The sequence below is a fragment of the Ambystoma mexicanum genome, chromosome 4q, assembly GCF_040938575.1.
Source record: "Ambystoma mexicanum isolate Mex_15411 chromosome 4q, UKY_AmexF1_1, whole genome shotgun sequence".
NCBI classification, from domain to species: domain Eukaryota; kingdom Metazoa; phylum Chordata; class Amphibia; order Caudata; family Ambystomatidae; genus Ambystoma; species Ambystoma mexicanum.
In genome coordinates, this window is record NC_090928.1 from 52,569,827 (window position 1) to 52,582,601 (window position 12,775).

The 12,775-nt window shown below is 48.4% G+C and overlaps 1 long non-coding RNA gene across 1 annotated transcript in view; it reads right to left on the reverse strand.

Annotated features, from left to right (window-relative positions):
* The window catches only part of LOC138467457 (uncharacterized), a 229,747-nt gene that overhangs the window by 128,710 nt on the left and 88,262 nt on the right, over positions 1–12,775 (reverse strand). The gene's annotated exons all lie outside the window — the stretch shown is intronic.

The window sequence follows — 12,775 nt, forward strand, 5'->3', positions numbered from 1 at the left end:
CAGTTGCAGGTTGGTAGCACTTGTGCAGTATCCTTCGGTTGGGCAGAAAAACAGTTACGTTGGCAGTACAAGGAAAGGAAGGCCAGAGAGTTCTTGCTCCAATCGATAGTCGGGTTGTGCTTCCTGCGCCAAGACACCCCTAAGATTACCGGAAAATGGGCTTCTCGGATGATATCAAAGGCTAGGCTCTCAGTATGTTGTCCCACTGTTATCTGCAGTGGTTCTGTGGTGTGGGTAATGGGGCTGGAGGTGAGGGGCGTGCCGTCCACGCATTCTACCTTTTGGTCTTCATTGCGCCTAAGGTGACACAAGTTCATCTGATCCGCCCAAAAAGTATTGATAAAGTTGCCAGCCGCTCCACAGTCTATCAAAGCGAGGGCCTCAATCTTCCTTTCCAGAGTATGTAGTTGGAGTTTGACTACCATTAAACGGGAGTCCTCCGAGTAATTTGGAGGTACCACAGATAAGGTCACAAAGGGACTGTTAGAAAAACCTCGGTAGCCCGTCCCTACTAGGTCCAGGGTTGTCCGTTTCCCGATCTCCGGGGAGGAACCTCCGGGCAGTTCTGAAGCAAATGTTTATCAGAGCCACAGTACATGCATAACCCGGCATCTCTTCTATGACTCCGCTCTTCCTGAGTCAAAGGTCCCCTGGCGGCTCCTATCTGCATCGGTTCTTCTTTAGGCGTTCTGTTCATGGTGGGAGGAGGTACATAGGGTGATGGGCCAGCAGCGGACACGGCTCGTTCTTCCTTTTCTCCGATCTTCGTTCCCCTAGCTGGTAGTCGATCTGTAAGACAGTTGACAGGAGTTCAGATAACGTTGTGGGTCTAGGGATTCGGGCCAACTTATCCTTTATATCTTCTTTAAGTCCCCTCCGGAAGATCACATACTGCGCCTGTTCCGCCCACCCGGCCTCGGACGCCAGCCTTTTAAATGTGGAGATGTAGGTAAGTAAGTCCATAGCTCCTTGATGGATGTCTAATAATTCTTCAGACGCTCCATATGATATTTCTGGATGCTCAAATGTTTGCTTAAATAGGGTCAGGAACCCTTCGTAGTCATGAAGTACTAGGTCTTTGGTGTTAACCAAAGGAGTGGCCCAGGCTAGAGCGTTACCAGTCATATTCGAAACCATATAACCCACCCGGGCCTGTTCAGAAGCATAGGCGTCGGGTCGAAAGGCAAAATGGATCGTAAATGCCTCAATGAACTCCTTTAATTTCTTTGGTGACCCATCATATTTGTCAGAAGAGATGGCCATTGGGGGCAAATCCGTTGGGGGTGGTACTCTGGCGGTAACCATCTGGCGGAGTACAGTGTTTTCAGACTTTAGGTTTTGAACCTCCAGAGTCAGGCCCTGAACAGCGGCTACTAACTCTTGAATCTGTTCAGCGGTAGACATTGCAATATTCTGGCGTTGCAAACTATCACAGGATCTCTCCACACCCTCCAAGTCCAGTTCTATCCCCTCCTCCTCACCTGAACCCTGAGGTGTGTCTTGACTCTTCCTTTCTTTCTTCCTTCCGATGGCTCCTTTTTTTTTGTAGTGATAAGGCCTGCTCCAGGAGGTAGCCACCGTGGTTGCTGATAGACCACAGCACACCACTGGCTGCTCTCTCGGGACAAGCCCTCATAAGGGGAAAAAAGCCAGAAGGCTAAAAAAAAAAAACCTTATAGAAATCCTGAGTTTGGTAGTGGATCCTGTTCTGCGGTGGACTGCCGAGATCTGAAGACTGTGCTGGTTGTAATTCTGGCGGTGGACTGCAGGGAGCTTCAGACTGCACTGGTAGCAGTTCTGGCAGCAGGTTTATATGAGAACAGACTGGTAGAGGGCTGAACTCCGCAGGAGTGATGGTAGCGCAGGGGAACCTGGAGGGATGAACCAGAAGGAATAGGACGGGACAATGAAGGACAGGGGGAGAAATGTGGGAAGGTACATGTAAAAGGGAGGCGATGCTAGGAAAGAGGAACAGGGAAGAAAGGAAAACAGAAAAGGAACTGGAGGGCGGCTGGGTAAAAGAGAAGCACCTCGGGAAGCGCAGAGCACGGGGCGGAATGGAGGAGCACACTAAACTGGGCAAACAGGACAGCGTAACACCAGGCCTGGGAAATCCGTGGTTGTAACGCGACGGCCGCCGGCTACAACAGGAAGTTAAATCCTCCGGTGGCCACACATCGCAACCGCTAGACCGCCAGCGATTCCACAAGCGTTGGGAATGGAATGGAGAGAGAAGTAGAGTGGGGAAGTCCCTGGAGGTGTAGGGCCAGCCACTGGCAGTGAGGCAGCCACCACCAAACTGTTGCTGTCAGGAGTGAGTGGGAAGAGGACGAAGCTTGTGGCGGACTGGGGAGAAAGTTAGCAGATAAAGGGGCAGCATCCAGGATGATACAGATAGTCTAAAGAACCTCTCAACTCCTACAGATGGGTCAACTGTGTTTATTACAATCTTTGGCAGGGTGCTAAGGGCTGTCCCTCGCTCTTGTCTAAAGTAGGCAGTTCTCATTTTAGTCTAGGCGTCCCTACTTCCAGGGTTAGTATATAGAGCTTATTGACCCCAACTGTCTAGGGAGCTGTAAGTGTTGGCCTAAAGGCAATCACCTTCTATGTCCAATCTCCCTCAGGGACTTCCTAGGCTATACCTACTCTACTGTGCAGGTTAATTCCAAGGGTTTTCGAGAGTTGTGCCATACAGATTCTCAAGCCCCACTCTGTCTTCTTCCTGTCACGCTGTAGTGTTACTAGGCTTGATCCACCTTGAAACACAATTCTGCTTTATAGTGCTCATTACAAATAACCAATACATTTAAAAAAAATACTCTTCCTATACACCTCTTTTACTTTCCCTTCCTCCCGTTTCTCGCATGTCTCCTACTCTACCCATTCTCTCCCCTCTCTTCCTGCATCTTCATCCTCTGTACCACCAATGTCCCTCTCGCCTTCTACCACCTACCTTCAATGTCTGATGTTACTCCCCCATACTTTCCCTCCTATCACTCTTTCCACTCCATTCTACCACTACTCTCCCCTCTCCACACCGATGCTACTCACTCCAATCCGCACAACTACTCCTCCCCACCTTATTTTTAGTCACCCTCATTGCACTCTCTCAATCATTTTCCATTCACTCTCTAAACGACTACTCTCACCATCCTGCATGCTGTGACACATTCAGTATGCTGGCTTTGTCAAGAGGGATCAGGAATCCCTCTCTGACTGGGATCAGGGGCCTACCAGGGAGGAATCCTGAGCCAGTTCGACCTCAGAGACGGATTGTGGCAGTAGGCAGGGCCTCGTTTCCTGTCCCTTCCCCAAGTGCGAATCTATATAAGTGCAGTACCAATTTGCATCACCCCATGCCTCTGAACCCAAGTGCTGGCCATGTGTTCCCTTTCTTTTCCAGAGTAACCACAGACACCAGAGTAGACCACCCGCAAGACAGAAACCATCAGCACCCCATGCCAACACATATGGAATCTCTGCTGAGGAGAGGTTTTGTGGAAAGAGAGCTGAAACCTCTCCTCACCGGTCAGGAGCCCTAGGTGAGTGCCATACAAACACTGTCGGTTGAAGGAATGCAACCAAGTGAGGAGCCATAGCTACTTTTTGGCTGGTGCTGATGCCACATACCACATGCCAGCCTCAAACTACATTGCAATGAGACTGGTGAAGCTCCCCTAGACCACCAGGGGCATTAAATGATAAACTACCCAACAAAGATTTAACTTTGGGGTAGCCAAGCCAGACCCCACACCCCAAACATAAACTTTGACACTGTACAAAACAGACCGCCATTGCTGTTCCACGGCAGCCTACACAGAGAAGGGGGCTGGGATTAAATCAATATATGAGAGCTTTGTTGTATGACACATCTCCAGAGTGCGGAAGACGGGCCATGTTGTCCTGGCACAGCGGACCAACCAGAGGGTTAAGATGGGGCTAATAGAGACTCTAGGAAGTTGTGGGTTGTTTGGGGGTGGACAAAGGAGGAGGAGATGGCAAACCAAGAGACTAGCAGGAGGAAAGACAGTGTAGTGGAGTGGGGAGACTATTGTTGGAGCAGGTGAGGCATTGGTCTTTAAGTGCAAGTGGTATTATGTTGTGTGCGTTTGAAAGACTGTGGGTGTGATTAGGAGAGTGTAGGGAGGTAATGTGAAGTGCTTGTACGATTGAAAGGAGGGTCTCTGAGAATAAGGTGGAGTGGAGGAGTGAGTAGTAGTGTGGTGAAGAGAGTAGTAGTTTAGTGGAGAAAAGAGTAATAGTGTAATGTAGGGTGTTAGGAACATTAAAGGGTGGAGGCAAGGAATAGAAGGAGTGGTAGACATCAGACAGACAGCAGAGGAAGACGCAGGGCGTAGAAGTGGAGGTGGGTGGAGTTGAAAGAAGGAGGGTAGTAAGCGGGAACCATAAGCAAGGGAGAGGAGAATGTGGGCATTAGAGGAAGAAGACTGAATCTGGCACAGTGTCTGAAAGGCACGACCCACTATCCCTATTTTGTCAACTAACTATTGGATATTGTAGGGTCAATCTATGTAATCCTTGAGGGAGATTAAATTGATAAGGCCTGTAGGTTTTCATTTCTAGTGTAAGTCTCAAAGTAGACAGTTGAGGGTCAATATTCTGTATGGACAAATTAAACAAGAGTGTGGAAGCCCCTCTACTGGGGACAAACATGATTTAAACAACCTAAGTGGAAATGTTTTCCACTTAGGGGGGTCTACAACCACGTTTTAGCTCACTGCACCCCTTCACACAGGAGAAATTTAATTTGGATATCAGTCTTGTACTTGTACAAGGGCAGTCCAGCACCGAAACGTTAGGCAATTCTCTTCTGAAAAAGAGTGTCATCAGCAAGCCCAGACACATGTTTCTGCCACGTTGGGCCTCCTCAGTGAGGTGAAGCTGAGCCTCTTTAAGGCACAGTGAGCAAGGGGCCATGTCTGAAATACCATTGGTTTGTTAGGGTGATATTCCAAGTTTAACAAATTAAAGAAGAGTGTGGGAGCCACACCGCTGAGACGAAACATGGTTCAAATAACCTGCTCTGTGGAATTTCGTTAACTCAGGATGGTCTACAACCACGTTTTAGCTCACTGCACCCTTCACAGAGGGAGAACTATCTATTTTCATATCAGTCTGCCCCCCCCCCCACAGGGAAGTCTAGCACTGAAATGTGCTAGGCAATTCTCCTCTGAACAAGAATACCATCAGCAACGCCAGACATGTGTTTCGGACTAGTTGGCCATGTGGTGAAGCTGAGCCTCTCTAAGGCACAGTGAGCAAGGGGTCCACATCTGGATTACCGTTGGTTACTTATGGTGAAACCTAATGTTTTACAAACTAAACAAGAGTGTTGGAGCTCCTGCATATACTAACCTGGAGAGTAGGGACACCTGGGTTAGGAAGGATTGGTGATTTCTAGCTGGGAGAGAGAGGGACAGCCCTAGGGCCCTTAGAAATAATTCTATAAATGCCCTTTAACTGTCTCGCAGACTTGGAGTATTCCTTGAGCAATTCTTTGACATATGTTGAAATTGTGGGATTTCTCAGGCCCTGAAATAGATGCCCTAACACCTTATCTGCAGAATGTTGTAAGGCTGCTACATGAACCCACTTTGGAAGAGAAGCCAATGCCCATCAAAGAGCTATGCATGCCTGAAAGACCCGCTGTGGACCCAAGAAAACACATAACCCACATTTTCCTGCTTCATTTTAAGTGTTTGTGTGAGTGAAAGGAGGGTTTCTGAGTAGAAGGTGGGGTGGCGTAGGAGTGTAAAGGAGGGAGTAGTAACATTAAAAGGTGGGGACAAGGATTTGAAGGAGTGAAGGACATCAAAGGCAGTATAAGAAATGAAGGTGGTTGGAGTTCAAAGGAGGCGTGTATTAAGAGGGAAACATAAGAGAGGGAGAGAAGATGACGGCTGGGTTATAATACTGAATCAGTCTTTCTAGCTGCGCTAGATGACCTACAATTCTGGGTAGATGCAGGAGGCACTGACATGCTTATCTTATTAGATCTACCCCCAGCCTTTGATACAGTGGATCATAACATCCTCTTGAACTGTATCTATAATATCGAATTATAGGGGAAAGCATGGGAATGGATTCAATTCTTTCTAAGTAACCACAAACAAATAGTGCGCATTCCCCCCTTTTCCTTAGCTATGAGAGATGTCCACTGCAGGGTCTCTCAGAGGTCCTCACTTATTCCTTTGCTTTTCAACCTCTCTATGGCTCCTTTGACAGAGCTAGTGGGTAGCTTTAATATGATTTGTTACATGTATGCTGATGCTACCCAGCTAATTTTATGATTGGGTAATTCAAACACAAACCCAATTGACCAATTCAAGAGCTGACTCGAGCAAGTGAAGAGATGGTTGATGACAAACCTCCTTCAACTAAATGAACAGAAAACAGAATTACTTATTTATAATCCAAATAAGATTAATGTATCCGCTCAAGCATCTTTGGGAAAGTGAGATTTCTGGCCGTCTGCGCTGGGATCCTATCGCAGATCTTCTTATTCAGTGCGTAATCTTGGAGTCTGGTTAGACCCTGAATTGTCCTTAGAGGGACAAATTTGCAAAGTGATGAGCAGCTGCTTGTTTCTTTTTTTTTTTTTGACAACATATTTTTTATTGAAATATCGTATAATCATAAAATCATCCAATACATTCATGTGGAAGAATATTTGGAACAATCACAAGTAATCAACCCAGCGATATTTCATTTTCATCAGTATAAATTCATCAAACCATCTAATTCATCAATAACTGGTATCTTATGAGAGAGATTTAACTCAAGCTGAACACTTTTAAACAGAGAGCGAACAAGAGAAGGAAAAAAAAACGGTCCATATTATCCACGAGCTAAAAACACAGCCTCAGGCTCTGAGAACCCCATCTTAATTCAGAGACCCTCCTGGGTACTCCACAATGTCCATGTTAGAAGTCCCTTAAGGTCTCAGAAGGTATTTAATCAGGCGAGGTTGAAAAAACATATGCTCCCTCTCAGCAACATGTTCTAGGAAAGGTCCCCAGATTCTTGAGAACTTAGCCGTCTTTCTTTCCAATGTGGCTGTTAACTTTTCCAAGCCCAGTAAGTCCCATATCTTAACCCACCAATATGCGATATGGGGGCCTTCAATGTTTTTCCAGAATCTGGCACGAGTGAGCCGGGCTGCCATAAGCAGATGAGTTATCAATTCCGCTCTGGGACCTGACTGCGGGTATGTACCGTCATCTGGGGTAGCTCCCAATACCATTATCAGCTGATCCATCGGGAGGAGAGTTCCACAAATGTCTTTGATCTTAGATCTAACCTCCAGCCAGAAAGACTGGACGGTTGGGCAATACCAACACAGATGGCCTAAGCCCCCCCTTGCCCCACATCCGTGCCAGCAGGTATCCGGATAATCGGGATTAATAGCATGGAGTTTCTGCAGGGAAAAGTAGCAGCGAAAACAAATTTTGAGCGCACACTCCCTCACCGTAGTACATCTAGAGACTTTGTGGGCTCTTCCCCATATCCTTTGCCAAGACTCCTGATCGATTTCCCTTCCCAGATCTCTTTCCCAGGCCAGCATATAGGGCATTTTCTCCTCTCCAGCGTCCTCCTCTAAAAGGCGGTAACATGTAGCCGCCCTTCGGGTGAGTTGACCTTCCATCAACGTCAGCTCTAATCCTGTGGTGGATCTGGTGGCTGCCTTTTTTACACCTGGATTAGTTATCCAGTGACGGAGCTGGATGTACCTAAACCTTTCGGTCTCTGGAAGATTGAATTTCGCTTTGCACTGGTCGAAGGTTAGAGGGGAGTTGTTCTCGTAAAGGTCACTTAGTCTCAGAGGCTTCTCTCTCGACCATAGAAGGAGCAAAATCTGGGTTTTGCAATACAGGAGACACTGGGCCTAGTCCCGGCACGAAACCTCTTTGAGCACAGGATCTATCCCATGTACGGAGTGTGGTTTTTGTGGAAGGGAGAAGGGATCCTCTGTGAATATGCGTTTTCCGAGGGAGAAAGGGCAGATGACTCAGAGGTATCTCAGTGCAGTGTTGTTCGATATCCTGCCATCTAGGGGGTTCTTTTGGGTGAGACCATCTCCGAATGGCGGCTAATTGGGAGGCACGGTAGTATCTAACAATCGAAGGGAGACCCAGCTCTCCCATCAGGCAGCTGCGGGTCAAGAGCTTGCATTGGATACGGGGAGTTTTGCGATTCCAAACAAAGCGACATATTTCCCTCTGAAGTCCCAGGAGATCTCGATCGGGGATCATTATGGGAAGTGCCTGGAATGTATATAGAAGCCTGGGGAGTAAAACCATTTTGATAGCGCTTATTCACCCCAACCAAGATATTTCCTGAAATGACCATCTCCCTAGGGATTCTTTGGCTTCTTTTAATAGTGTAGGGACATTGGCCTTCAGCAGACCCACAAAGTTCGTAGTTAGCTGAATTCCGAGATACCTAATGAAGGTGTTCATCCACTGGAGGGAGCAGAGACTGCGCAGGGATCTCAGGGTCTCAGAAGTTTCAGACAAGTTTAACCCCATTGATTTGGCCATGTTTATTGTGAATCCCGAGATCTTCCCGAATTGAGCAAGGAGGTCCATGAGGGGGGGGGGGGGGAGTGAGGTTCGAGCTTCTTTAACAGAGGATGTCGTCTGCGTATAACGCAACTTTGTGACATTGATTCCCGACTGTAAAGCCCTTAATCTTCGGATGAAGACGGATATGCTAGGCTAATGGTTCAATAGCTAGGGCAAAAACTAACGGAGATAGGGACACCCCTGCCTAGTCCCTTTACCCAGCGGAATTTGGGCCGACCAAAAGGAATTCATTCTAGGGAATCTGAAAGTTTGAAAGGATTCATTTGGAACATGTCTGGCCGAATCCAAAACTCTTCAGCACTAAAATCAAATAATCCCAGGCCATGCTATCAAATGCCCTATGGGCATCTAGGGATAAAAGGGACAACGGGCCTGGGATAGTGGAGGCGAGGGAAACCAGATCTACCGCCCTGCGGATATTATCGTGTGCCGAGCGCCCAAGGATAAATCCGGTCTGGTCTTTGTCTATGATGGCTATTCGCATGTCTCTCAGGGACCGTCGGGAACCTTTTGTTTTATGTATCTCTCCGAGCCTACAAGCTTCCTCTTCTAAATGCGTTTGCAGTGCCTTCCTGGCCCACCCTCTCTGCACTGCCTGGTCAATCAGATGACCCCTGAATATCGCCTTGGCTGCATCCCAGAGTGTCCCCAAGTTCCCGTCTCCCTTTTTGTTCTCACAGAAATAGGAGTCTAAGGTTTCCCTTATGTTTGTGCCGACTAATGTGTCTTCAAGTAAAAAAATCATTCAGCCTCCAGGGGGGCTTCTGAGGCGGATCTCGTGGAATGATGAAAACGTGAGTCTCACAGGTGCATGGTCAGAGAGAGCCTCTGGCAGAATCTCCACTCCCCCCACCAGTGGGACCAGGGAATCGGTAACAAGAAACATATCTAACCTAGAGAAACCCCCATGTACCACCGAAAAATAAGTGTAATCCCGCTCATTTTGATGACAATAGCGCCAGACCTCAATAAGGGAGTGATCACGTTGTAAAGTAGTAAGTGCCCGAAAGTTGTTCTTATCTGCCAAAGATGGAGGTAGGGTTTTATTTATGAGAGGATTTATAACAGCATTGAAATCTCCCCCCAGGAGGATTTCCCCATCCGCATGGTCAAATAGGGCTTTGGATAGCTTTGCAAAAAATATATCTTGTTTAATGTTTGGACCATATATTGAGACCAGTGTAACTTTGCGCCCGTCCAATAGCCCCACAACCAACAGGAACCTCCCCTCTTTGTCTCGGACCACCTCCAGAGTCCTAAACCGAGTTCCTTTGCGAACCTCGTTTTTTCAGCTCACTGGAAGCAAAAAATGTTGTGGGGTAAAGTTTATTATTAAGATGTGGTTCATCCGCAGGATATAAGTGGGTCTCTTGCAGAAATAGAAGCGTCGCCTGCAATGTAGCCAATCTATGAAAAAGCGCTTTGCGTTTTAGAGGAGAATTTAAACCTTGCACGTTCATTGTGACACATGTAACGTATGGCGGCGCCATCCCTGGTTCGGCCCGGTCCCCTTGCCCCGTGCTAGAGCAATCGGTCGCACCCATTACATCTCTTTTTGGCTTAAAATCCAGCTTGGGGAGACCAAACAATCTGCCAGCACCTCTAATAACGCGGGGCAGGACATATGTGACATATGATAAATAAGGTCATGGGACCGGTTTATCAGGACCATACGGGGAAAGGAAACAGATGAAAAAACAAGAAAGAAATACAGGCACAGAAAAATTAAAATACCAAATTAGAGTAGGTAACCATCCTAAGAATCTGGACCTATTTAAGACTCCAGTTAATTTTCCCCAATTAATAAACATGTTGGGCGCAATCCGCACAGGCGCCCGAAACTGCAAATTGAACTGAATTTTAATCGCCCTAATCTACCCGCACTTAAACATCGGGCATTCTGGGAATGCAGGTGGAGACTTGCCAACAAACCGAACCAGGAGGCAAAACTACCAAACAGAGCTCTCAAGTATGTCCAGCCCAAGAGGGGGTCCCCCACAGGAGGAGTCCCGAGCTAGCCTCCAAAGGAGAAGGTGAGGGGTAAACCCCCTCTATTCGCAAAATCCAGGAGCTTGCATCGACTGAGCATTCGGGTCAACCATTCGCCAGGCTATCCCCCTCTGTCTCTGCGGAAATCTCATCAGGGATCCGATCCTCCACGTTCTCCATGGCTCCCCCTTCCTGTTGAGGTGTTGGTTCCAAACGGCGCCAGCCACGGGGCCTCTTCCATTATCTCTTGGCGAGGGGGCAAGAGTTCATTCAGTCGAGGCCTGAGAGCAGGGGTCTGTGGAGTTTGACCTGGCTGATCCCGCCATCAAGGCACTGGCCTCATCCTCCAATGAGATCATGTGATGTTGATTCTGGAAGTCAAAAAGTAATTTACAGGGATATCTCCAGCGATAACGGATCTGCTTAGATCTCAGCCAAGCCGTTACGTTGCGCAGCCGTCTTCTGTTAGCAAGTGTGTATGGAGAGAGATCCTGAAAGTGCTGGAGTGTCGCGCCTCGGAATTGCACTGTGGAGGAGCCCCTGGCAGCCGCCATAATCTTTTCCTTCTGTTGAAAAAAGTGCACACGAGTGAGGACGTCCAGGAGAAGGTTTCTTTTAAGTTGAGTGGCGGAGTAGACACGATGAATTCTGTCTAACAGAAGTTCCTCTGATGAAGGGATATTCAAGATGGATCTAAACAGCGCCTCTACGTAGTCAGGCAACTCCTGATCAGGAACATGCCGGGGAACACCCCGAAAACGGACATTGTTTATTCTTGACCTATTTTCAAGGTCCGCTTGTTTTGCCCAGACCTCCTCCAGGTGATCCTCAATGGACCTCACTCTTTCGGTCAACACCTCGACCTCGTGTGTGTGCTCACATGCCACATTTTCCAGCTCGTTAATCCTAGTTTCCAGGCCTGTAAGGTGAGTTGTCGGGTCTGCTCTCGAGCGGGCCAAAGAGTCTTTGGAGGTTTTGATTTCCGATTTGATTTCTACTGTGATTTCTTGCTTGAAGGATCTAAACATTGCTTCGAAATCCTCTCTGGAGAGAGCCATATTCAGATCTTGACCAAAGGGCGGAGGTGAGTGTATTTCTGCCACAACGGTGCGTGAGCAGGGCGAGAGTGCCGTCTGCGGTGTCAGAAAAGCTTGAATACCCTGTGTTCTCCGTTTAGCCGCTGTTTTAGGCATTGCCAGGGTGTACACCGGTTGACTGTCCCTTCAATTGTGGCAGAGGGCTATCCATATCGGGAGTGGGGAGGCGAGCTTCTTCCCGTCGGGACCGAGGATGGGACCACCTACCCGAGGCACAGGTCTCAGTAGAATGTCTCTCAACCAAAACCTGCCTCTCCCGGGGCTGCGCCAAGGTTTGAAGCATTATCACGCCTGATCTGTTCACTCTCAAGCTGTCTCACTCCCCCACTCCCCCTTCCACCCACAGACAGTCAATCCCCTTGAGCGTTGTAAAATTCCTCCCTTCAGGACAGTCCTCTCACCTTTCACCAGGTTTTGCCAGTTGTTCCTCCGTGGCTGGGGCACTATCACAACCCCGGCAGGCGAGCTGGGCTCCACGTGCAGGCGGGGGTCACCACTCCGCCCGGGCCGTCACAACACGCGCGAGGCTGCCGCCGGAGTCAAATGCACAGCAGGCTCAGGGGATGTGATCTTGCGCCCCGGACTCGTGAAAAAGCCGTTCCTCTGGAGCGCGGTGACAGGCGCTCTGCTCCGGCATCCAGCGCTGGAAGCTCCTCGGGAGTACAGGGGGAGGGAGCGAGTGCACCAGCAGCCGGAGGCAAGCCCCGAGGGACTCTGCCAAGCTGTGCGCCCGGAGACCCGGAGCTCCCACAGGCCGCGGCCCATCTCCTCCGAGTCTCCCCTCCGGGAGATGCCTCACAGCAGGCATGTCCGCATGGCGTGTCGCTCAGCCATGCCCCGCAGCTGCTTCTTTCAACTAAAATTCTGAAGGGCTTACTGTGCTATTTCCTGTTCTCTGAGAAAGTGCAGTTTATGAATTCTTTTATTTCCAGTCACCTTGATTACTGCAATGCTGTCTATCTAGGGCTCCCAAAGAAATATCTATCTAAATTACAACGTGTCTTTGCTCCTTGTATTGGCTTCATATGGCTAAACGAGTGGGTACCTAACACATAAAGCTCATTATAAAACGGGCTCACCTTT